The following is a 25,624-nucleotide window of genomic DNA, read 5'->3' as shown; positions in this document are numbered from 1 at the left end:
ACTTAAAGCTGCAGTCCGCGATTGTTCCTCTTTGTCGCCATCTCTTGTTTGAAACCTGCGATTGCAGTCATATACGGAAGTTATCTGTACGTGCGTTGTGCCTCGGCACAGCTCGTCATCGCGGATGAATCTAATGCTTGCTGTCAGTCACCACACCGGTGTGGATACTGAACTTCAGAATCACAGATTCTACGTATTGAAAGTATGACCAATATAAGAATTTTCACTGAAAAATATCATCTGAACAAGTAAGTAACATGTCTACCACTTTTGTTCTGACCAACTGAGGAAAAAAGCATTAGGCCTACAATAAATCACGCTGCCAATAGTTATTAAATCTAATGATCGCTTAGCTCGGATCATGCCAAACCGTGCAAATTATTATTACCGTTATATTGTTCTTAAATCATTAATGTTAACAACATCAGCATTACTATGACTGTGTGTATTAGCGTTACCTCTAGATTTCAATTTCTGTAGCCACTCCACAGTCCAAAGTCTTTTGCTTTTGACTACGGCTAAATCTCGTTGTCACTGATGATTGTCATTTGGATCTTTCTGGATTACAATCCACCATCAAAATGATCAGCTGCTGTGAGAACAGGCTATAAATGATCCGCTACCAGCAGCATCCTCACGTGAAAAAACCGACTAGCCTGGACTCCTCCTTTCTGTTTACGGAAGTGACATAATGATGCACAGAGGAACTGCTGCATGCTCAAATTTCCTGTGGAAATCCACCATGTCGCTCTTATTATAAAAGTAAGAGCTACAAGCTTACCTTTGTGAATCGAGCTAAGATAATGAGATATTTTTGAACACTGGCTGGTTATGTACTTGCTCTGAAATTGATTTTGGATCATTTTTAAACCAAAAAAGTTATGGACTGCAGCTTTAAAAAAAATTTGTCCCTTTTTGTCTTGTCCGTTGGTTATCACTGTCAGTCATCAGAGTTTCCAATTCAGTTGCGCATTTAAATATGGTTGTTAATCCAGAAATGCTCAACAGATATAATTGGCTACAATGCTCTACTCTTGTAAAAACACGCTGTAAATAGAAACCTTTGATGCTCAGAGAGCACTCAAATAAACATGAACGAGAGCGTCTATCAGCGGTTACTGAATATACCCTATGCCCTTTACTACTGGTACAACAGAAAATATGGTACCGTCAACCTGTTTTTTTTTTTTTTTTTATTAAAGTACCGGTACGTTTGACAACCGTAGAACTAGTGATCATCTTTAGAGCTTTTCACACTGCACTTAACCCTGGATTATTGTCTTTCCTAACCCTGGGTAGAGGAACGTTTCACACTTGTAATTTAGAGACTGGGTTAGCACTGCTTTTTTACCCAGGGTTATGAAACAACAAAAAAAACGTTTCACGCTGCACATAATTTACCCAAAAAAGCAGTGTTAACCTTGCTCCACAGCAGGGTTTCATAACCCCGGGTAAAAAGTGGTGCTAACCCCGCTTCTAATTTACAAGCAGGAAACGTTCCTTCACCCCGGTGTTTAGAACAATGATAACCCAGGGTTAAGCGCAGTTTGAAAATCCCTATTGTGAATTAGGATAACTCAGGATTCTGTTTTCCCAGGGTTTCAGGGTTTAGAAAGACCCAGGGTTAACTATTTCAGTGTGAACAGCCCTTTTGTGTATTGGGATGCATTTTTTTTCTTGATGAAAGCTTTCTTAAATTAATTTGTTTGCTTGGTAGCTATTTTAAAATGTTTTAGTCATATTTGTGTGTGTGTGTGTGTGTGAGGGAAGGAGGCAGGGAAAGAGAAAGTGATTGATCTGTCCGATGTGCATCCAGCTGACATTTGGTTCTGCAGCCATTCTTTCAACACTAATCATAAGAGTAAACACAGCTGGGACAGGAAGCTCTGAAATAAAGTGCTGCATTTCTAGGACAGCCTCTATTGTTCTCAGTGATGGATGTGTGGAGTAAAGCCACAAGCTAGAGGTTCATCCCTTTAAATTCTTTTTCTTGTCTTTTGTCTAAATCAAGCTATATTGAATGATTATATTGCCTTGCCTGACTGCAGCCTTAAGAAACCCTTCAAAACCAGCTCACTTGAATGGAGTAAAAGTTCTGATAGCTTTGTCAGGACTGAAAGTCTTCATAGGGGAGTCTCTATGCATGAAGACTTTCTACTTCAACCAATTCACCAGGTATTTTTTAGGTGTTTCATTTATAATTGGCAAATTAGACCTTGTTTCCTGCTGGTATTAAGATGTGTTTTTAGTGATCTGATCTCAAGTGTTCAGTCAAAGCGCATTACTGTTTCCATCCTGCATTAACCCATTTCAGATGCATCTCCTATTCATTGCAGAACTCCCCTCTTATTTCGTTACATTCTACTTCATTTTAGCGGGAGCTTTGAGTACAGTGTACAAATAATACCATTGAATGAATGAACCCATGTTACCCATGCTGTACCAAGAAACTTACAGCAAAGTGGAGAACAGACAATCTGATGCGATGCAGACGCGACTCTCGGCAGTCAGCTTTAATAGCCGCAGCAATTCAGCTTCTGTTAAGTTTGAAAATAACAGAGGCAGTCAGTGGATCAAGCTCTTGTGTCTACAATAGAACTATAATGACATATAGTTAAATAACATGATTAAATAGTAAGTAGTACAATAGTTAGTTAGACATGAGCCAGTATGAGATTTTGACGGTATGGTAACCTTAAGCAAAAATATCATGGTTTCACAATATTGTGTTTACAGCTCTAAAATTTCTGGGTAAAAAACAGCTTTTTCCCATTGAACACACACATATATTGAACACAATATTTTATTTTAAAGCAGCATAAAATATTTTGTAACAGTCATAAATGTATGTCAGGTTAGATAATTAAATAAATATAATTAATATTTGAATTCTGAAATAAGAAAAATAAACAAATTGCGAACAACAGCACAAATAAATACAATAGAATAAAGAGATAAATTAAATAAACATGGCTTTAAAGAGATAGTTCACCCAAAAATGAAAATGTGATGTTTATCTGCTTACCCCCAGGGCATCCAAGATGTAGAGGACTTTTTTTCTTCAGTAGAACACAAATGATGATTTTTAACTCCAACCATTGCGGTCTGTCAGTCTTATAGTATAAGAATATAATCGTCTATAAGGGTAAAAATAAACATGCACAGACAAATCCAAATTAAACCCTGCGGCTCGTGATGACACATTGATGTCCTAAGACACAAAACGATCGGTTTGTGTGAGAAGGGTTTAATTTGGATTTGTCTGTGCATGTTTATTTTTACCCTTATAGACGATTATATTCTTATATTATAAGACTGACAAACGGCAACGGTTGGAGTTAAAATTCATCATTTGTGTTCTACTGAAGAAACAAAGTCACCTACATCTTTGATGCCCTGGGGTTAAGCAGATAAACATCAAATTTTCATTTTTGGGTGAACTATCCCTTTAAGTTTTTCAAGTGGGTCTAACAGTAGTATTCAGGTAAAAATAATACAGAAATTAAAGTAATCAAATGTAAAAACACTGGATCATTTTTATTGTAAAAATTAAATACAGATTAATTCTTAAAATTAAAGTTATAAGTTATTCAGTCAAGAGTCAGTCATTTTAAGAGTTTATGCACGGATCCAATATACTGTTACACAACATGCATTCCTCTTTCTATTTACGTTCCAAAACTGATTGTATTTACCCAGCTTGTCAGTGATCTACGGTTCTGTCTATTAAATGCTGCTCCATTTGAAAGCAGGTGATGGCGATTTCGTGGTAATCAGGGAACCGGCTTTACTGACGAATTGCGCGTGACAATCGCATCAATATATCACCCAGCCCTACACTAACTTGACGTATTGCCTTCTCTAGCAGCCACTCTTAAACATGTCTTACAAATTGAATGTCTTTCCTCCTTCAAGCCGTGTCCATCTGAATGTTTTCGGTACCGAATTTAAATTCCCGTACATCAGACTTTGTCTTTTTCGAGGAGGGGGAAAGTTCCAGGGGTTCACCTCCTTCGGCCATCCTACACACAGGTGACTGACTGCGCACACCAACCAACTCTCTATGCTGCACACAACAACTTTCCGTCTTTGACGAGACCGCTCATACTACAGGAAAGGAATAATGGAAAATATTTGTGGTTTTGAAATTCAAACTGCGGTATACCTTGAAACCTTGGTATCGTGACAACACAAGTGAGGATTTAATCTAACTGTGATTGTGAAATCCTGTTTGTGGCTATTCCTGGGAGGCCGACATTCACTTGTCATTTGAGAAGCTTTTTCCTAATCCATGTCAGCTCAGCCTCAATAGCCTTAAGACATGCCAGGAGAACAAAGCCTGAGATGCACAGGTTATAGAGAGAGATGGCAAACCATGGAGTGTTCAGCAGAGTTCACCCCTCCTCCAGCTGCTTAAGTAGTGGTGATTGTAATTCCTCTCGTCCGGGACTGGGTTTGAGTGTGTGATTTGCCCCAAGGGATTAGATTCTGAGGGTCATCACTATCCCACCATGCCTCAGACTCAACAAGCCTTTTGTTGCACTCTCCAGATGGGCCATTTTGGACAAAAAATTTGTGGGGGTTGTGGTGTTTCACTCTATACACTGCCACCATTTGTTTTACCCTCATAAGTATTACTTAATAGTTTTAATAGAGCTTGCTAGCAAAGGATTGGAACTAATAGAGCTGCCTTCTCGAAGGACTCAAGGATTGGTACTCAGTTCATTCCGGTCCACCACCACGTGCTTTAATTAGAACAGGTTGTGTCAAACACACCCTGTATAGTAAAGAATAATCCACCTGTTATCTGACTGGAAGCAATTTAAGAAGGCATCCAGTTAACCTTCTTCACAGACTCTGTTCTTCATATTCTGGGGTAACCTCCAAATGGCTCCTGACAGGAAAATGAGTAATTTTCAGAATGAAAGATTTATTTCTCCTGTTAAAAAGTGCTGTAACCCTGTGGTCTAATGGCACTCGTGCCTCTCTGGAAACTTTGGGCTCAGCTGTTATTTTTATTTTTTGGTTTAAAACTGATTCACTGGTTCCTAATGATGATGTTAATTATAGCCATGAATGGGTTTGTCCCATTTGATCTTGTTTTCTACTGTGCTCTGTTTATTCTTGGCTAAAAGCAAGTTGTTTGATCATATAATTTATTTTGTGATTCTGTTATTCTTGTCTCAGTGGCCGAGGGCAGGTGTGGTCTTTGATTCTGACTGATGATGCAGCATTTGTGTTTCATTGGCTTTTTTATTATTCCCAGTTAAGGGTTTTTCATTAACAAGCTGTTTCCATCCCCCTTAGCTCTGGAGCAGTGTCTTTTTTGGCTGTTCACCACAGGATTCTCTACTTCACACGTAGGTGTTTTCACACCTGGCTCCTTTGGAGCATTTGTTTCAGAACCTGCAATGTTTTTCACTTAGTTTGGTTTGTTTAGGCATATATGGCAATCATGCCATGATCGAATTCAAAAAAATATGTGCACATCCAGAAACTTTAGGCACATGCTCAATCAGATAAAGCGCTTCACTATAAATAAACAAGAATCGGCACACTGCCACTGCTGCTCCCGAAGATCAATTTATTCAAATAAACAATGTTTTGACCCAAAGGTCTTCACCTGGCAAACAACAAGTGCACTGAAAGGTACAAAGGATTTCAACATGATCCATCACATCTGACCTTATCAGTCAACTAGTTACCCAATCATCCAAGAAACTAAAAAAAAAACAGACAAAATATACAAAAAATATCAATTAACAAAAAAGTGGTATTACCTGGTATTAAGATGCGTTTTGGTCGATCGGATCACAAGTGGATGACGAGGTGTAAAACGGAGTGTAAAAGGTTTTGAGCTTGTCTACTTTCGACCAGAGGTAGTTAAATACGCATTTGACCGGATTGCGTTTATGGTGTAGGCGCTCACGTGGTCGAACGTGTTTGAACTGCCACAAAAGACTTCTCTCCACTGATTTAATGCGTAAACATGAAGCACACTAGCCAGATGGGATTTAAACTTTGCCGGCTGAAGCCATAAATTTGGTTTGAAGATGAAAAACCATACTAAGCACAATGTTCTCTAAACATTTGTTTTCTAACATGTACTTTTTGTTTTCAATGCAGTCTTGCGGCTGTCAGAGCAGAAAGAAAAGCTGATGCTCTCTGTATGTTTTCCTGTAGTCCCCGGTTGTGTTCATATGCAAATTGTGCATGGTTATTTCGCCTATTAGATGAAAACTTCTGAAGAAACCCATACATTTAACTACCCATAGACACTCCCCTCAAAGTACAAAAGAGACGGATTAAAACACCAGGTATAAACAGGTATGTGTCTCCCTCGTCCACTTGTAATCCAGTCGACCAAAACGTATCTTAATAGCAGGTGTAAACAGGGCCTATGATTGGCCCAAAGCAGACATGTCAGCGCGTTCGGACCTCGTACCTGCTCATACCAGTAACTTTGTTCACACACAACATCATACCAGTAATTTACTGGTAATTTCACACCCCTCATACTGGTAAATTGCCAAAAACTATTAACTGGTATTAACTGGTATTTTTGATTAGATCCTGTTCACACATAATGATCTCTTAACGGTAATTTACCAGTAAAGACTGTATGTGTGAAAGGGTTTAGCGTCTGTTTCTGTGGGTAAGCACATGTTTTGACAGTTAAAACCAAAGAGTGCTGCTTCATCTTACAATGTTGTCCAGTTGCTCTTTTCCCCTTGATTGTCGTTCTAACTGCAAAAAACAAAAACAAAAAAAAAACATTGTAACAATTCAAGTTTGACTTTTCCGGTCAAGGGAGTTTTAAGCGTGAACAAATGGTACACGGAGCAAATTCTTTCTCGTCTTCTCTGTGAAAGAACAGCTTGACCTGCCCTAACCTCTCAGCACTCAGGCATCTGTTTGTGTGCTCAGTTCCTGTGCAGCACAGCATCACTGCTGCTTCGTCTCAGATGTCCTGTCCTGCAGGAGGAAGATAAATGGCCGTGAGAGATTACGGCACTCCATCGCTGTTTTCTCAAACCTAGTGAGCTGCCTACCAACAGTAGACATCATAGGTGTATCTATAAAAGTTTTAAATTAAAAATGTATCTGTTTCACCTAGTATTTGTGTTTATTTTGTATGCTAGTGTAGGGGAGAGTGGGGTAAGATGAGCCAGTGGGTAAGTTGACCCACCCCCGTACACTTTTATTGACATGTTGACCACCCATCATTTCTGCCAGCCTGTGAAAAGGAGAAGCACATGGGAGGAGTGGAAGGCACCCATTTACTTTAAAAACTTTTTTTTTTTTTTTTTTTTTTTGGTTCATTAAAGTAAATGCAAATGCTATGGGGTAAATTGAGCCAGCATTTTAACTTACCCCACCATAAGTATCTGACTGGTATAATTTCAATGTAATATTACGCAACTGGCTTACTTTGTTTTTTTTCCTCAAGTTTATTTGATAGGAACAGTGTACAAGTACACCAGATCCTTCTCTGATACGAACCAGAAGATGCTTAATCATATATATCATTCCACCTGTAGTCTCTAATGGCCTAACATGGTCGACATTGCAGAAAAACTACCATGCCATGAACCCTTTTGACCTAAAATGTTTATTATTTTCATTCATTCATTCATTCATTCATTCATTCATTCATTCATTCAAACTTTAGTTTTTATTTAACTCACCAAACTTTCTCTATAGATTTTTTAATGTTCAACATAATGTTTCAGAAATGCAAATAATTAAAGATATTGAAATTTCAACGTCATTTGGTTGGTTTTATGTTGTTAAAGTTAGCTTTAAGAAAATAAATATTATTTGTAAAAGGAAATTTGATTATTAAATTAGTTTTAAAAGAGGTAAATAATCTTTACAATTTCACATGGGTTTGATTCAGATTCAATAAGATGGTCAGTTTACATCCAGATGGTGCAACTTACCCACTGAATCGGATCAAATTACCCCTACCCTGGGGTAAATTGAGCCACAGGAACACTTTTTTAAAATAAGAAGTCATATTTTTTTGAACCCTTCGTCATAGATGCATTCTGATGATTTAAAATAATAGGAAACATCCTGAAAATAGGAGTGTTCGATTCCAGGTTTTTTGAAGTCGGCTCCGACTCCCAACTCCCGACTCCCACTGTTGGATTTGATGGAATCGACACCTCGACTCCATTTACTGTACATCAAAATGGACATAAATAAGCCGAGATGGCAGTCCTTACACAATTTATTTCCCCCCGACACAAAGCCTTAAAATCCCCTCATTAAAACAACACACGTTTAGCGAGACTGTCCAAATTAGACCAATTTAGAGATGACTTGATGAGTAGCTTATCAATGTTGCTAATTGCAGATACCTAATTTTACCGAGTGAAAAGTCACGAAAAACATCTGTGGTCGAATATTATGTCAGAATGAAATAAACGAGAAAGCAGGGATTCTTTAATGAACACGAGAGTTAGATACTAAAATGAATACAATACATAAAAATGCATACATGTACACTTATTAATGTGTTTATTGTTGGTGTGAGTTTAATTATGTTTATGTATGGTTTAATGCACACGGTTAACTATGGAAAATCAAATCTATTGCAGTAATATAAGCTAGCATCAATACTAAAGCTGACACGGAGGTATGTATAATTACAAACTAAAGTCACAACGACTGTTATCTATTTCTAAAGTAAGCTACATAAATGTATGTGACAAAGTTTCTGCGACAGCTCTCTGACGCGATTCGTCAGTGTCCGAATTCCTCGCTTCATTTCGTTCACTCTTGCTTAGTGCACTTAACCATAGACATTATGCACTTAACTGCCATGCATTATGTAGGCTATGGATTCGAGAATCAGTAAACAAGTGAGCGATTCTGGACACAGCAACAGAGTCGACACCGAGAGTCGTTTCCGGTGCTGGAGTCGAGCCCGACTCTGGGGCTATTCAGAGTCGAGGAATCGACTCTTTTGGAGTCGACTCCCCATCACTAACTGAAAATACTTTAGATCCATTCACCGTACTTCTGCCTCATTTTTCCTTATCTTGAGGACCACATAAGTAAAAAAATGGCTCATCTTACCCCACTCTCCCCTATGTAGTATTTCACTGTTAGCGTAGTAACGTGCTAGCGCCATGTGGAGAGATATTTGTGTCACGCTGTCTGCGAATGACACCTTATGAGATTCATTCGAAGGCAGCAATGTTTTGAAACTGGGGCATGTGTGTTTATATCACTAAAATAAGTTTTTATGTGGTGTCGAATGTGTAATTTGTAGCTGCACGATTGTGAACTTGATTCAAACACCCATGCGATCTTGTTCCCAAAACAAAAAGAAGCGATTCTCAGTTTATTCAGAATCGTGCAACTCTAAGTAGTAGTATGTATTCTTTACAAATATCAGTTGTATCATTCTGTGTATGTTCCCAATTTGTCATATTCACAACAATCTCTCTCTGTGTTTCTCTGTTATTTCCACGGCCCCCAGTCTGTCTGGTGGGAAACCTGTCCCGGCTCCTGCAGTCTGGCTCTGATCCGCAGTCATTTATAGCTCACTGACTCAGAGCAGTCTGGACGTGTTCGCATTCAAAATTGATCTCATTTTACTGCACGGTTTTTGAGGCTGATACTCTGGGGATCAATACATCACATTCCCCTTGTAACACACAGCATATTATCAAGTTGAACATCAAGTTTCAAGTATTCTGTTAAAATCACCACTCGTCTGTACAACCTGCCAACAGTTAGATCTATATAGCAGTGCCTCTTAAAACTTTTCTAAGTATGAATAAGTATTTTGCTCATAATTATTCAGTATTTGCTGGAACTTTATAGTTTTTTTTTAATTTATATTATTTATATATTTACGGAAGAGGATTAGGGCCAAACAATAATAAAAAAAAACTAAAACCATCTCTAGATTAAAGTTGTTAAATTTCGAGAAAAAAGTCGAGATAAAATGTTGAATAAAGTAATTAAATTATGAGAAAAAAGTCATTAAATTACGAGAACAAATTCGTTAAAATTTGTTCTCATAATTTAACAACTTTTTTCTCATAATTTAATGACTTTATTCTCATAATTTAATGACTTTATTCTCAACATTTTATCTCGACTTTTTTCTCGAAATTTAACAAATTTGTTCTCAATTTAACTACTTTTTTTCTCGTAGTTTAATGACTTTATTCTCAACATTTTATCTAGACTTTTTTCTCAAAATTTAACGAGATTTTTTTTTTTTTTTTGGTACTACTGCCCTAGTCCAATACTAGCTTTTGTGTAAATTTATTGTCTTCTCAACTGAAACAAATCATGCTTATTTTGGTGATGTTACCCCTCTCAGACTTTGCTGTGCATGTTTTTTTTTTGTGTGTGTGTGTGTGTGCGGGTGTGCGTGCATGTTTGTTTGGATAAGGGAAACCTTGCACCTCTGGAGAGGTGTTAGCTGTCTTCTGTTATCTTACACTGCAACCCGTAATTGATGAAGCAAATTCAAGAAAAAAAAAAATCCTGTAATTCTTTATCTCCATTAACAAGATGTTCAACTTAAACAAAGATAAGACACTATAAACATCTGAAGGCAGTTTTCAGACATACTTTAGGACCTGGTTTTGACTAAACTACATTTGTTTATAGGAACATTCATCCTTTGAGGAAAATCTTTTGCAGTCCAAGATTAATATCTGATCTGGCTCTGAGAGGCTCATTCAAAATGTATAATGACAGTTGATTTTATTTTTATTAGCCTTGCCTCTAGTGAAATGTTATTGCTGTTGTACTGAACTGAATTACAGATTCAGCCTGTGAGGAGATGTGTTAAAGATACATGAAATACTGAGATGAAAGAAGAAAAATCTAAAGGCTCTTTACAGATAGATCCAGCTGTCTTTAGAGACGAGGCATGCAGTTGTCTTGCACTGTTAGTATAACACCTAACCTTTTGGGCTCTGGGTTATGAGGTCACATTACTGGCTGTCCTTGGTGTGTTTGTGAGTGTGTGTTAGTTTTTGTAAATGTGAACCCAGTAATTTGCATCAAAATCACTTCCAGTTTCCAGTTTATTAATAGTCATTGTCCCCACTGCAAGTCCGTATTCTGTATAGGAAACACTGAGGTAAACCCTGACATGTCATTTAAGGCAGCTGTAAACGATTTTTTATTTGAAACACAACTCTAAGTGTTTCCATGCAACACTCCTTTCCTCCATTGTTTGGTAAAACAGGTAGTTCCACTCCAAACTGAGGTAACATGTTGGAACGCTCAAACTAACTTTTTTAAAGGTTTGTACATTTTAAAAAAGTCACACTGATTACTCTTCTACCAACAAATAGCTTACAGTTGTCTGTGCACATTAAGCTGAATTAAGTATTGTAAAGTAGGGTGAATTCAGGGTAATTGGGACACTTTTCATTGAGATGACTGGGAAAAAGTGTCCCAACCAACCTGAATTCACCCTATAATTCACTTTTTATGAATACGCGAGGGTCAGCGTATAGTGCACGTGACGCAAATTTTGTCATCAGAAGAGTACGCACAGTGCCAGATTTACACTTGCGTTTAATTTTTTTGTAATCAAAGAAAAACTGGATACACAGAACAAACTGGAACACATGCAAGTTACAGCGACGATGAAGGCCTACATAGACGAGAGATTGTGTGAAGAGGTTAGAAAGTACCCTCATTTGTACAACTCTTGCATGAAAGAACACAAATATATTTACATGGGTTGTAACTTGTGGAGCGAGATTGCTCAAAACGGTGCATGTGTCAAACGCCTGTGTATGAATCAAATGAAGTATACTTTGCAAGGCTGTGTGTTTAGGTGTGTACGCGTAAAAAACAGAGTTCACCCAGGGCTTTACACCCAAAAAAATTACACACAGAATCTCATGTGTAAAAAGGATAATTTGACAACACAGAAAATATTTTGACCTTGGTAAAAAGCCTGATCTTTCAGACTCGAGGGTGCCTGTGCTCTCAAAGAAAGACAATGAATCACTCAGTTGGAATGCTGGAAAATTCAGACCAGTATCAGACCCTGGTTTTGTTCATTGAGAATGAACAAAATCACTCAATGCCAGAACAATTACCGGAATTTTTCCAAATATTTTCCAGAATCTCTGAATGAAAAGGGCTACACATTCAATCAAGAAATGACAGCTGGTTTCTACACGCTATAAACCACCGCACTACCCGAAAGCCATCTGTACTAGTCCTTCAGACGGTATCAACTAAGAATGAAAAGTGATCTGTGAGAACTTCAAGGAGTCCTGCTTTGTGTCTGACCTCTCCTGATGGGTCAGTTGTAAACCAGTCTCCCCTTGACAATATTTCTGATTGCTGACTGAAGGCAGCATCCAACTTGACAGACCACAACTGTTTGCTTATGTACAGTATGTTATCAGGGCTTGACACTTTCTTTTTCCCAAGGAGAACATGTGCTCATAAGTTTAGGAGCACATTAAAAAACTTTAGGAGCGCAATGCAAATTTTTCACATAATGTGTTTTAGCTTAATAAGGGGGATATAAGGATAATAAAATAATTACACAAGGTTTTCTGCTTCAAACTGTTATAATTATATAATTATTTATAGTCCTAATTTAAACTGTATATATATATATATATATTTCCTGCCGCAGGATGTAGCAGTATTGTAAGCTTATTTCTCATTTAAAACAAATAGAGCTGGGCAACAAACTCAAACTCAAACTTTTCGTTTTAGGCTTCTAATTTGTGACTGGTGTTTTGTTTTGCTCTATCCTCTGCGCTTCCATGTTTATTAATGCATCATGCGTCGGGTCAGGGGTTACTCTTCTGCTGCAAATTGATGTGTACACTACAGCCATCTGCCGAAAGCTAGTTATTATAGTTAATAAAGTTTTAAATGGGGATATTTGTCCTACCAAATCCCATCGCTTCACTTCAGAAGGCCTTTATTAATATCATATGGATAACTTTTATGATGGATGGATGCATTATAAAGCTTGAAAGAGCCAGGATATTTTATAATATAGCTTCATTTGTGTTCATCTGAAAGAAGATAGTCATATACACCTAGGATGACTTGAGGGTGAGCAAATCATGGGGTAATTTTCATTTTTGGGTGGACTATCCCTTTAAGAGTGGCATAGGGGTAACAGAATAACTGTTTGTCTCTGATTTCTTGTCATGTAAAGCTCAAATATGAAATAAACGGCGAATTAAGTACTTTTTTAAAAGTAAGGAGGACCTCTGCTCTCCAGTTTTAATGGTTGCTACACCACTGAATTTAACCATTATGAAGTAGCCTTGTCCTAGCTCAGCGACTCCCTCTGATTCCCCGCCAGCTGTGTAAATGAAGCTTACGTCGGAAAATTGAGTGAAAAATCATCTGAGACACTGGCGAAATCTGTCTCCCAGCACCCAGACCACATCAGACTCACCATTGATTTCAATGAACTCTAGCACCTTGACGTGACAGATTGCTTGGCAAAGGACACCGAGTGAGTCGGGTCAACCTTATTCAATTTAGTGGTTTAGATAATACGATTTCGTTTCCCTCCATGTGTAGAGAACATGTCAGTGGAGATAGATTGTAGCAGGTGTGGGCTGTGGACAAGGTTAATGTATGGGTACCATTTTTTTTTTTTTACACCCCTTTAATATCAAAAGATGGTTCACTTCATACGTATATCTATGCGTGTTCTTGTCTCTTCCTCTTCATTTGTCAGCATCTGGTCTTCCAGAGCTGTTTTATCACTGAACCGTCACAGATTCTGTTTCTGGTTCAAGTGATACGAGTGCACACATCTGTAACAGATTTGCCTTTGTGGCAGTCGTAGTTTCTCATGTTAGTCTCTGGAGGTCAGAATGTCTGGCAGCTTGATTAATTAGAAATGCAGAATGTTAGCTTTTTAAATCCTTTACTCCAGTTTATTCATATTTCTTTGTCTCAATTACAAACCGTCACTTTCACGTGCACTGATGTTTACAACTGTTGTCAGTTGCCTTTTTTTTCGTCAGTGGCTTACTGGAACTACATGATTGCTCTTGGGATCACTGCTGACATTTAGATTATCTGTAAAAGATTTTTAAAGAGCAAATTCCAGCAAGAGAGTCTAGTCGAGAGGGTCATTTGTGTGTTTGACCGCTCTCATGAACTACACAGACTGACAAGAACACAAGCTGATTGAAGCAAAGAACTTGGAGAATTTAGTGACAGTAGTGGATACACTTGATGGATTTAAATATTGTCTAATGTCATACTTTTTAGGGGATAGGTCAAGTGGAAAGTGGAAGTGCAAGTGGTTGGATCAAAACGAACACAACGGTAATCCATATGATCCCATTTGATGAATCAATAGCCCCTTTCACATAGCAATCCCAGTAAATTACTGTAAAACCAGAACCACTTTTCTGGTACAAACCTGATTTCAAAAAAAGTTGGGACAGAATGCAACTGTTAGACACATGTATGAATATCTATATCTAATAAAATAGACATCAGCAGATTATTTAATTAAACTGGTGCAATACAACAAGATGCAGGCATGAGCAAACACATTAAAAAGTTGCCAAAGTAAAAGTAAAAACATTAAAAAGTGCCATGGTAAAGACCTGTAATATTGAGTTAAAGAGTTAGTTCACCTAAAAATGAAATTTCTGTCATTATTTACTCACCCTCATGTCATTCCACAACCTTTGTTCATTTTCAGAACTTCTTTTTTTTATGAAATCCAAGAGGTTTTTTAATCCCCCATAGAAAGCTGTGAAATGACCACATTCAAGGTCCGGAAGATTAGTAAAAACATTGTTAAAATAGTCCATGTGACTAGAGTGGTTCAATTTTTTGAAGCGACGAGCAATTTACTCTATTACCTGTCTTTGTCCTACAATGTTTACATTGTTTAGACAGTGTAGCGCTTCCAGGTTCTACGTCAGAAAGCCGGCTTAGACAAAATTGTTGAATAAAGTCATTGTTTTTGTTTTGATTTTGCACTGAAAAAGTATTCTCGTATCTAATGTTATCTTCGTAACATTAAGGTTGAACCACTGTAGTCACATGAACTGTTTTAACAATGTCTTTACTGCCTTTCTGGACCTTAAATGTGGTAATTATGCTGCTTTTCTAATTAAATATCTTAACTTGTGTTCTGAAGATGAACGAAGGTCTTACAGGTGTAGAATGACATGATGAGTAATAAATGACAGAATTTACATTTTTGGGTGAACTAACTCTTTAATGCATATAACACAAACCAACACATTCCCAACTGTGGAAATGTGGAAAGTTATCCAATTTCTTCGGGAATATAAATCTCAGTGGTTTCACAACCAGAAGCAACACAGTGTTGTGCCATCATTGATTCTTACTGTGAGTGACGACACACTGACCGTTCCAAGATGGCGTGCACTGACGTGTCTGGAGTGGTCGAATGTGACGTATACATATCTCTGCTCACAGCTGAATCCATCCATTTTCCAAAACGCTGGTCCAATATGGGTACAGCATAATATCATACAGGTATAAATTTCTATTTAATTGATAATTAAATTGTTTAATTAAGGTTTATACATGCTAGTTTCCATGACAGAGTCCTTTAATACTGGAACTGCCAGTTTGCTAAGTTTCATATGATTATTAAACAACACAAACTATGCAAAAGCGGCAGCCCTTCCGGCGCACTCAGTGTCCGAGTTCACTCACTCATTCTCATTCACTCCTTCAAGTGGTATATTAGTGAGGAATATAGAGAATAGTGAATGAGGGTATAGGAGGCAATTTCAAACACAGCTTCTGTGTATTTAAGATCTTAGTTTCCTCAGTTATTTGTTCCGTGTCATATTTGTATTATGTGGTTGTTGTATATTTGCTGTTTTTCCTGAGATTAAATACTCTTATATTGGATTTCTTTTGACTTCCGGTTTGTATTTCCACAGCGATCTTATGTATTTATGAATGAACTGCTCATTTTTAAAATCTTCCCGGTCTTCTGACATTTGTTAAGACATCTGCTTTAAACATAACAATGCTCATGATAACTTTCATTAACTCTACAACAGGTAAATCCACTTCACCAGCTAATTATTCTTCAACAGCGATGCCATAGAAATATACAGGGCTACCGCAAAAACGGAAGTTCAAAGACAATTTTCTAAAGATGGCGGCAAACCGGAAGTCAAAAGACAACAAGCGCAGTGCTAAAAAGGGTCGGGGCTACATAAGGTCTATAGTGGCTATTAATGAAACGTAAGTCTCACACATTCAGAGAAAATAGTTTACTTCTGCATTGCAAAATAAGGTGGATGTTTTGTTAATGATATCACTTGGTATTTAAATGTTTAATTATTTCAACTAAGACACCTTAAAATAAAGTGTACACAAATAAGCTGCATTAAAAGAAAAGTAGGTGTATTAAGCTACATTGTGAACTCACCATTTTCATAAAAGTTTGGTGATTTTGATGTGCTCCATTTTGAGTTTTGACCCCAAAACACATTTTACGTTTTACTATGCGTTAAATTAAAATTTAATTATATATTTTTTTATTAAGATTTTTTTGAGATTGAGATTTTAAATGCTTGTCATAACTTGTTTATATTGTACAAAAATATTGATAATTTTAATGATATGATTCTCTATGGAGATGCTTTTAATTTTTCTAGATAACTAACCAATTTTTCTCAAGGTAAATGTAACATTAGGTGACACGTTCTTCACAGGATGTTACACAGAAGAGTTGGCTAATGTGTATATATAAATAATCTACAGTAATGATGATAATAATATCAACATCAGTTAGTAGTAGTAATTGCTTGAATATTTAAATCTGGTGGATTTTGTAGTTAAAGACTAGATTTAGATTTTCAAAAATGCAATACCAATGTTTATTTATGTTTAAAAAAACATCTATTACAATTACGACAATATTTTTGGTGAGCTTATAATGTAACACATTTTTCATAATATAAAAATTATATCATTATGAGCTCAAGATTTTATGTTTTGAGAAGATTATTACACTATGAACATTGTATTACATTAATAATGTAACACGTTTTAAGAGAATTACATTATGAACATTTTATTGTATTGATAATGTCACACTTAAATATATTATGCTTTGTTATTACAACATGAGTTGCTACACTTATCTTTGTTTTAGTGTAATTGGGCAATTGTTTGATATAAACAGTGTCATCTGTAGTTACTGAATCGCATTTTTTTAATTTTACACAGCCACTGTTGTGTGTTTTGTTGACGGATCACCGACTGTGTGCTTATGCTGAGTACGTTTTGCCCGTTACCATTAATGATGGTCAGGATGGCTGGAGTTAAGATCATTTGTAGACCATATACTGATGCTAAAAACATTCATTGGTCTTTGAAGCTTGTGTTTGTCAAACTAATGCTAAATAAAACACAAGGCAGTGAAACCCGTCTCATACAGCACTACAGAAAACTGCTTGTGAGTTCTTGCTGTCTTTAATGTTAGCTAGTGCGCTTTTGATTTCACCAACAGATGCTGTTAATTAGCTTTGTGTGCAGCCCAGTAAAGGCCAAAATCTATTGTTCTGAGTGTAATTAGCAGGATCATGCCTTTAGTGAATATGCATGACCTTGTGTCCCTAATCCCCACAAAGACATTTCCCATTTCAAAGGCACCAGCTCCTTTAAACAATTTATAATAGCGACTCTCATTGTCATCCTGATCCTCTTTTCTCATTCTGCTCTTTCATTGTTGAGCTAATCACCAGTCACTGCATGAAATCCTTTAAAGCATGATCTGCTAATTAGGATCATTTATTGAATGCTTATCTTTATGAAAATAGTCAATTGTAGAGTTTCTGCAGAAAAGTAGATGTTGGCATCTTATCTGCTGCAGAAGTGAGCAAAGTAATTTCTGTCCTGTGCATGCTTTTGAATAAAAAGCCTTACTGAGCTGGCCGTTACACTGCAATTTTAAATCGAAGGAGTTTGCACATTCTGATTACTAGGGCTGCCCCTGACTAAAGATTTTTCTAGTCTAGAAGTAGTTAATTTAATCCATTAGTTGACTAATCACATGTTTATATTAATTTAATTACTTAAATATTCTGGGGCAGAATATATGCCTCGCGCTCAAACGCACACATAAAGCATGTCGCAAAGCACTGGCAAAAGTAATGATTATAAATGTGTTGGAAAAAAGTAGCATGTTTATATAAGTTTATTATTATAAAATAACATTTTAATTGTTTATTATAATAAACTTTGTGTTTTTTGAGTCAGATGGAAGTCATATGGATTACATAATCAGAGAGTATTTGATTTCGATTTGAATTTGGTTTGTTTAAAAGTAGAAGTTTCAAGCTTTCTATAGATATATTTCTCGTGTCTGTGAGGCAAGTAGCCCATACGCTGAGTTTCAGTTCAATTATGTGACGCGCTGCTGTTCAGGAAGGCCGAGATGGCAGAAGGCGCATCCTGTTTGTTTTCTTTTTTTACAAAAGCACAACGTTTTGCTGTTATTGTGAGTGTACACAAATAAAAGTAGACCCTTTACAGTTCTGTATGACAAAAAAATGACGGCGCATTTTAAGTTGAAATAATGCCAGTGATCGCGCCGGCGCGTCCATGTCTTGCAGTAAGTGTGCTGTACTTCAGTTTCCACACTCCACACAAACTCTTGAATATATAATAGCGCACATTTATCTAGGTTAGAATGAGCAGCTATGTAAAGTTGCTACTACTTACACGTTTCAAATGATAAGCCATATTTGAGGTCAATGGATGATAGGCGAACGTTTGGATTTCCTGCTTGACATACTGCATTTACCACAACAACCCACTTTTAACGACCTGTCCGTCATAGACTGCATGAATTCACCACTTTCTGTGGATTATTTTTTGTGACTAACTGGCCAATAAAATCTTGGTCGACCAATGAAGACATTATTATTATCCGTTTTGAAAACATTTGTGTACATTTTTTTTTTTTTTCAGGATTATTTGATGAATAGAAAGTTCAAAAGAACAGCATTTATCTGAAATACAAAGCTTTTGTAACATTATACACTACCATTCAAAGGTTTGGGGTCGGTAAGAATTTTTTTTTTTTTAAAGAAATGAATACTTTTACTCAGCAAGGGCCACATTTAATTGAACGAAAGTGATGGTAAAGACATTTATAATGTTACAAAATCTTTCTATTTCATATAAATGCTGTTCTTTTGTACTTTCTATTCATCAAATAATCCTGAAAAAAAATTGTACACAACTGTTTTCAACATTGATAATAATCATAAAAGTTACATGAGCAGCAAATCAGCATATTAGAATGATTTCTGAAGGATCATGTGACACTGAAGACTGGAGTAATGCTGTTGAAAATTCAGCTTTGATCACAGGAATAAACTGCATTTTAAAATGTATTCATATAAAAAAAAACATTATTTTAAATTGTAATAATATTTCACAATATTACTGTTTTTGCTGTATTTTGGATTTAAATAAATGGAGCCTTGGTGAGCAGACGAGGCTTCTTTTAAAAACATTTAAAAAATCTTGCCGTCCAAAAACTTTTGACCCGTAGTGTATGTGTTTAAACTTGTCTAATAAGCTGTGATCATATTTTTGGCTGCATAACGTTGTGGTTTTCTGAATTAGCCATTGAATTCACTTTTTGTTTGATTGGAACTGAGAAAGAATGTGTTTTCATGGAGCACGGTGAAATCTAGGGTTGCCAGGCAAATACAACATTACTTGTGTCCTTCCTTATAAGAGTATATTTAGAAAAAATATATATATGTAGACTTGTCAGTGCCATCCAACCTCACTGTAGTCAAATTTTGGGATTTTGTTCCCCTTTTTCATGTTGAGTTGCAAATGAATCTATCTTTAACCCCTCCTCTTTCACCCGTCCATTTCCCCCATTTTTCTGGCTGCCCTCCCTCCCGTCCCGCCTCTCAGTGTGGGGGTGATGGTGCAGGGTCAGATAGCACTGTGGACATGGTCACATTCGGTTAGCTCTAACCCTCCATGGGGAACTGCGGGGGGTTCAGCATTTGTCCTCGGCTTTGAGTAAAGAACAGAGATCTAACTTCAGGTGGACTTCTTAAGGAGTTTATGCTACCTAAAAAAAACAACAAGAAGCACTGGCTTGACTGCAGCAGAAACATCAGATTTTCCCCTCACGCCGAAGCAGTGCTGTCCGGAGCAGGAGTCACTCACAGTCTGGGAGGGAGTTTCCACGTGTGCGCATGTGGTTTTGTGTGAGTCACTTTGTCTCTTTTAAGTATGAGAGCTGAGGTTGAGATCAGACAAACTGGATTTGTCTTCCTTTTCAAAGCATTGTAGATTAAAGCTTTTTCCCAAAGGTAAGGGAAAGGTGTTTTTGTCTGTGTTTTTCACCCTAGTCTTTGTTGCCTCTAACTGGATTAGGAAAAAACAGGCTGCAGGTGTAGGCTTAGTGACAGACTGTTGCTGTTGGTTAACTTTATCTTCTTGCTGTCTGAATCATGTACTGTTTGTTGAAATTTTAATTTGCCTACAGTTATTTTTAAACCAAAGACTCCTGCTCAGGACAGCTCTGTGATTAAATGACCTGTAGTCAGTGTGTTGCTCAGATTGAATGGTCTAGAGTACGTCAGGAAGATTTATGATATAGAAAAGGGCGTCTGGTGATAGTCAAAGAGTGTCAATATTTGTGTTATGATGTTGAAATATCCTATCAGTTGACATTTGACAGGGATGTCTTGAGTACAGAGACATGTAATGAGACTTTACTAGGACAATAAATCTATACTGAGATTAGAAGAACCAAATTTGATTGATCACTCTCTTTTTTGGGCCATACTGTAAAATAAAGCTCAATAGCATTGTATCTGCTAAACATCAGGATTTGTTCCTTTAGATCTATTCTATAGATGTGGTATTTCTGACTTCTTTTCATGTTTCACTTCATGTAGCTTTCAGTCTTATTTTGATCCCTTTTTAATATTTAATATTCCATTTAGTTTTCCATTTATTGCTGTTTTTTTTTTTGTTTTTTTTTTTTGAGGAGCAAATGAAGTCAGACATGCAAGTGCTCTCTGTCTGATATCAATGAAAGTGTTTGTGTTTGAGTTCTCTCAACTTCTCTGATCTTTCTGAAAGCTTGTAGACTGGAAAACTTGTATATATGACATAAGGGTGTAAAGATTCACTTGTTTTCTCCATGCATTGGTCAAATAATTTACTGATGCAAATGCATGCATGGATTATTTGAAACGTAAATCATTTGTTTGTCAAGAACAGTAATTTGTCTTTCTCTTTTGTTTAAGACACATTAGGTGAAGCATTTACATAATACTATGAATGCAATTAAAAAAATGTAGAATCGAATCATTAAAGGGGACATATCATGAAAATCTGACTTTTTCTGTGTTTAAGTGCTATAATCGGGTCCCTGGTGCATCAACCAACCCAGAAAACGTGGAAAAGGACAATCCAGTAATTTTGTTTTGGTAAGCCTTTCTCTGCAAGCATGTGAAAAAATACGATCTTACTATAATATTACCACCCCTTAATCTGCACGTTTCCACCCATGACGCCGCCATTTTTTTTTTCATAAGCGACAACAGTGTACCAGTTCTAACACCATGGTAAAACATACAACAAAAGGGGCGGGGTCATGTTGGGCTGCTTTAGAGAAGAGGAAGAGTTGTTGTAGTAGAGTGTTGTCATGCCCTCATTTTACGCCGAACTGCTTCACAAACGAGGGTCAATTCAACACAAAAGATGAACATGACGGCACATGCTAGTGGATGAGTTGAATCAACTCCACAGCAACTACATCAATTTATCCACTAACCATTCAGAAACGTCTAAAAGTTGTAACTTCTTCCTGAGTCTCTCCATCAGTGTCGGCTCTGGTTTGAACAATGTAAGATGAACACCAACACTGACAATCCTCATTTTGGCTGCGTGAGATTCTCCAGCTTTGTTGTTGTTGAGCTGTTAAAGCTCCGCCCTCTTCTGGAAAGGGGGCGGGAGCAGCAGCTCATTTGCATTTAAAGGGACACACACAATAACGGCGTGTTTTTGCTCACACCAAAATAGGGGCAAATTTGACATGCAATAAGAAATGATCTGTGGGGTATTTTGAGCTGAAACTTCACAGACATATTCTGGAGACACCAGAGACTGATATTACATCTTATGAAAGAGGCATCCCCTTGTTTAATGTCATCTTTTTATGAATGAAGTTCAGTATCACTGATACTAATACTGGTACTGATGTCTCTATGAAGTTGATTTTTTTTTTTAAACATGAATTATAGACATTTAACATTACAGTATAACTGAAAGCTATTCATTTCAACATTTATTAGGCTTTTTAAAAATAACTTTTAAATTAAGTGAACAATCCTCACATAAACCCATTATAATAAATGTCATATTTACCTGTCTAACAGGCAGGAAATATACAGAAATTGAATAGTTCTCAAACAATACAGTATTCACTGCATAAATTATAAATTAAATATAGATTAATTCTTATTAAAGCTAACATTTTTGTTACCTTTGTTCTTTGATTAAAGGAACACTCCACTTTTTTTGAAAATAGGCTCATTTTCCAACTCCCCTAGAGTTGAACAGTTGATTTTTACTGTTTTCGAATCCATTCAGCTGATCTCCGGGTCCACTTTTAGCATAGCCTAGCATAGTTCATTGAATCTGATTAGACCGTTAGCATCTCGCTCAAAAATGACCAAAGATTTTCAACTGTTTAACTCTAGGGCAGTTGGAAAATGAGCCTATTTTCAAAAAAAGTGGAGTGTTCCTTTAACATTGATGACAGACATCACAGCAACTGTTTTTTTTAGGCTGCTGTCACCTTAAGAGCTGCCGCTACCGAACATGACATGGATCTGAAGCGTATTTCACTTTCTCACAACTCTTTAAATTCATTTAAGATGTTATTTAACTCATTTAAGACTGCTTTATGAGGATACTTGACAAAACGCGCATTTTGGCATAATGCTGTGTGTTATTGTTTGTTCAAGCGTGAAAGAGAACATGATACTGGCGTGAATCTTTCTGTGTACACGAGTTGTGTGTGTCACACAGATACAACATTCACAGACAGCGCATTCTCGATTGACTTGTGGCGCTTGGATGGTTTAAAAGCTAGACAAATTTTGACGGAAAAAACGGATGCTGCATTAATTGCGTTTTTAATGCTTTAAACTGAAAAAAATGAATTGCATGTGTTAACATGCTAATTTTGATAGTACTAAATCAGTCTGATTGATTATCCCAAAGATCCACTTCTGTAATTACTCCTATCATGCCACCAAAAGGAGTTTATAAATACCATTGTGAGAGGTAGTTTTTCAAATAGAGTCTGGCTTATATATAATGCTGCGAATGACGCCATAGCCTGTATGCCGCTTTAGATACGACCTCCAACCCACCCTGTTTTGCTCCCCAAAGGACAAAAGTGAAATTCTATGCCTGTATCTAAACACTGTTCTCAGCTGCTGCTGTCAGGTCTCGGGGATGGAAACATGATGAGGGAGAAAGTGATCTGGGGGCTGCATGTCTAATAATAAATAATTCTCTTATGTAACAGCAGGACACTAACTATGACAGAGAAAGTGTTGGAGGCTCTTTCAGGCTTCTGTTATGTTCTGCATAAGTTATTTTGCACAGTGTCGGCTTGACATTGGAGATTGTTCCATCAACTGTGTGCTCAAGGTTGTGTGATTTCTCGCATGAACCTTTTGGCATGTAAAGTTATTTTAAAGGCCTTGTTAACTTTTTTTCACAGTCTTTATAATTGATCGTAAACCACATTCTGTCACTGAAATACTGTTATTTACGCGTCTGCTTAGTGTTTCTGCCAGCTTTAACCACCAAACTGTAAAAGCAACAGCTTGAATTGTGTTAAATGAACACTATCATTTTAACTTCAGCATTGCCTTACTGCAACAGGCTCATTTGTCAGACTCAAACCTTTATTTATTTCACTCCGTTGAAAATACAATGAGCTTGTTCCTTGCTGAGCTGTGTTGTAGTAGACACTCTAATTGGCATTGATGTTAAGCAGTGAATCGGGTCAAAGAGGGGAGATTTAGGCAAAGACAGATGTCCACATAATTCCAGCCTTCGTTCTGGACCTGTAGATTTCTTCAAGTAAGCCTCAGCATTCATAATACAACACATGCTTTGCTTTCTCGTGCTATTTTTGAATCAAATTTCCTATGAAGTTTGAGCCTTGTTTCAGCTTGATGTCCTAGATATAAAGAACCAAATAAAAATACACCAAAAACATTGTTTACTTTAGCTTATGTGTAAAATGATTCCACAGTGCGACTGAGCAACAGCAAAACCAACCTTTTCTGGTAATGGGGGATCAATCCTGTCTAGGAAGAGCATTGGAAGAATTTTGGCCCATTTCTCCACATAAGTTTTTCCACTTAGTGATTGTTGTTGGGTTTCCATGTGTGAATTCCTATCTTTAGATCTTTCCATACTTCTATTGGGTTACACTCAAGACTAGCCATGCTAAAACATTACATTTTTTTTTTTTTTGTGTGTGTGTTTTAAACATTTAATGGCATCTTGTGTGTTTAGGGTCATTGTCTTGCTGCAGGACCCACTTTTTAAGCATCAGTTCCCAGACTGACAGCTTTATATTGTCCTGTAGAGTTTTCCAGTTTAACTCTGGTTCAAATGATTTTACTGAAACCACTGTGCTTTACATTTGGAATTAGATTCCAATTATTGTACGCAGTGTGTGGTTTTCTCCAAATGCAATAGTTCTTATTTAAAACCGAGAAGTTCTCTGCACTCATGAGACCACAGAACATTCTTCTTACAGTCCTCGGCCTCATCCACAAGATCCTTGGCAAACTTTAGATGGGCAGCAAAGCTCTTTTTAGGGAGCAGTGCTTCCTTCTTGCAGTCCTGCCGTACTCATCATTTCATCCTGTAAAATGTGATTTGGTGACTTTACCTAAAAACTTCACAAATGAAAATCTCTTCACAATCTAGTATTGCTTAAATACTTAATTGAATGCTTTCACATCTTCCTACAACCACTACATTATTGTATGGAGTATGAATTCCTCTGTGTTAGTGAATGTTATAGTATAGCATAAAGGGTTAGTTCACCCAAAAATTCATTAATTACTCACCCTCATGTCGTTTCACACCCGTAAGACCTTCGTTCATCTTTGGAACACACATTAAGATATTTTTATGAAATCTGATGGCACATTGAGGCCTTCATTGACAACAAGATAATCAACACTTTCAGATGCCCAAAAAGCTACTAAAAACATATTTAAAATAGTGGTACAACCTTAATGTTATGAAGTGACGAGAATATTTTTTGTATGCCAAAAAACAAAACAACTACTTTAATCAACAATATCTAGTGATGGGCGATTTCAAAACACTGCTTCATGAAGCTTCGAAGCTCTACGAATCTTTTGTTTTGAATCAGTGGTTCAGAGCGCGTATCAAACTACCAAAGTCACGTGAACTATTTTAATTTCTAAACACTTATGACGTAACGAAATCATGTGACTTTGGCGCTCTGAATCTCTGATTCAAAACAAAAGATTAGTAAAGATTCGAAGCTCCATGAAGCAGTGTTTTTAAATCG

General features: G+C 36.9%; 1 protein-coding gene across 8 annotated transcripts in view; it reads left to right on the top strand.

Annotated features, from left to right (window-relative positions):
- tiam2a (TIAM Rac1 associated GEF 2a) overlaps window positions 1-25,624 on the top strand; it is a 133,200-nt gene that overhangs the window by 20,792 nt on the left and 86,784 nt on the right. Inside the window, exons 1-3 of one of the 8 annotated variants that reach the window (XM_067368405.1) lie at window positions 11,259-11,285; window positions 11,584-11,669; window positions 21,400-21,473. The exons of 2 other annotated variants lie outside the window; for them this stretch is intronic. The gene's annotated coding sequence lies outside the window, so the exon portion shown is untranslated. Of the gene's footprint in view, window positions 1-11,258; window positions 11,286-11,583; window positions 11,670-19,975; window positions 20,241-20,277; window positions 20,346-21,399; window positions 21,474-25,624 lie in introns of those variants that run through there. 5 more of the 8 variants (XM_067368401.1, XM_067368409.1, XM_067368403.1 and 2 more) reach the window with 5 other exon arrangements.

This window comes from Chanodichthys erythropterus, chromosome 18 (genome assembly GCF_024489055.1).
Source record: "Chanodichthys erythropterus isolate Z2021 chromosome 18, ASM2448905v1, whole genome shotgun sequence".
Classification (NCBI taxonomy): Eukaryota; Metazoa; Chordata; class Actinopteri; order Cypriniformes; family Xenocyprididae; genus Chanodichthys; species Chanodichthys erythropterus.
This window is presented reverse-complemented; position numbering and strand designations above follow the sequence as displayed.